At 46.3% G+C, this 1,903-nt stretch overlaps 1 pseudogene; it reads right to left on the reverse strand.

Annotated features, from left to right (window-relative positions):
• Positions 1–596: 596 nt before the first annotated feature.
• Positions 597–1,903, reverse strand: part of LOC108298704 — a 7,280-nt pseudogene continuing 5,973 nt past the window's right edge.

Below are 1,903 nucleotides of genomic sequence, written 5' to 3' on the forward strand. Positions count from 1 at the left end.
CTGCATTGTCAACAGATAGTGTGAGAAGAACAGCCCCAGCTGTGGGCTCTGAATCACAAAAAACTTTTGCTCACAACTACCTGCTCCACTTACTACCACACAGTGCAGATCCCCCGAGGAGAGACCAACAGCAACAGTTGCGCTCTTCACCTTCAAGCTGGTGTTATTGTGTCAACAACCAATCAAGTCTAGCGTTATTCTCCTTGGCAGCATCTGAGCACTTACTGGTGGTCTGGAGGAGGCTGACGTACTTGACTCATTTATTTTAAAAGTCTAAGCAGCCAGGTGTGGCGGCTCATGCACTTTGGGAGGCCAAGGCGAGTGGATCACCTGAGATCAGGAGTTTGATACCAGCTTGACCAACATGGTGAAACCCCATCTCTATTAAAAAAACAAAAAAAACAAAAACAAAACAAAAAAAAACCCAGCTGGGTGTGGTGGTGGGCACCTATAATCCCAGCTGCTGAAGAGGTTGAGGCAGGAGAATTTCTTGAACCTGAGAAAAGAAAAGTCTAAGCAGTCAATAAAAACCACTTCTTCCTGTGCAATGCCATCCACAGAAATACTTCTACTGCAGAAGAGATGTGGTCTTCCATTTATATGTCTGTAAAAGCTAATGCACACCTCTGCTGCAGTAGACAGAACAGAGCTGAGCAGCCCCTTCCACACAACTGTCTTTGGTGGAGAATGCTGGTGTGGCCAAAGTGTTCCCTGTCCTCTGTTGTGCATTTTCCTGCTCTGTGGCGAGGGGTGAGGACCTCAATGGGGAATAGAGAAATCCTATTTTGTTCAGACAATGTGGCTCTCTTTGGGCTTTGTCTGGCAAATCCAAGCTGTGTCTGTGGGTCTGTATGCTGTGTGCATCTTCAGCAGGAACCCCTGTCAAGTGCTTCAGTTTTGAGCTCCCAGTCTCCCTGGTAACCATGGCAAATGGAACCATCCACTTGACACAGTTCTCTCTCTCACACCACTGATGCTCTTAAACCTTTTGTGTCAATTCAAGTGAAGAGAAATATGAGACAGAAGCAGTGAGTACATCCTAAGAAAATTCTAAGCAGTCAGCATCCAGCACACAGAGATCTAAAAGTTCCACAATCTGTAAACATTTGCTGGGGATGCTGTGGCAATAGCACTTTGTACAAGCCATTTAGAGACGCCACCTGCATGTATACATTCAGCCAGGACACAGTGGCCAGGGGACTTAAACACCACTCAGGGGCCTTCGTACTCACTCATTCCAGAATAAGAATGTTATCTCCTGAACAGTCCCAAGGTTGCACACTGGTGCAACTGTGAAGAACAGATTTCCTCAAGTTTGGCTGCAGTAAATAAAGTCCCAATAATCTGTAAAAGAGTTTTTACAACATCCTGTGCTGTCATATATTGATCAAAGCCATCCTATGCCAAGTAAACTATTTCCCTGTGAAGTTTGTAGACCTCATATGCCTCCACTAGCCAGTCCAGAAGAGGCCACAGAAGAGGGTGTCACTGCATAGAGTATTCATCCCATAAGTATGACTTTTGCTTGTTTAACATGATTTTCTAGACCTCTTTTCTGTTTGCCAAGATCTGTATAGATAGTGGTGAGGCTCTGCATCACATGAAACACTGAGGCTTGCCTGGCCATGGTGGCTCACGCCTGTAATCCCAGCGCTTTGGGAGTTTGAGAAGGGCAGATAACCTGAGGTCAAGAGATCGAGACCATCCTGGTCAACATGGTGAAACCCCGTCTCTACTAAAAATACAAAAATTAGCTGGGCATTGTGGCACACGCCTGTAATCCCAGCTACTTGGGAGACTGAGGCAGGAGAATTGCTTGAACCCAGGAGGCGGAGGTTGCGGTGAGCCGAGATCATGCTATTGCACTCCAGCCTGGGTAACAAGAGCGAAACTCCGTCTCAAA

This window comes from Cebus imitator, unplaced genomic scaffold (assembly GCF_001604975.1).
Source record: "Cebus imitator isolate Cc_AM_T3 unplaced genomic scaffold, Cebus_imitator-1.0 Scaffold1050, whole genome shotgun sequence".
Taxonomy (NCBI): domain Eukaryota; kingdom Metazoa; phylum Chordata; class Mammalia; order Primates; family Cebidae; genus Cebus; species Cebus imitator.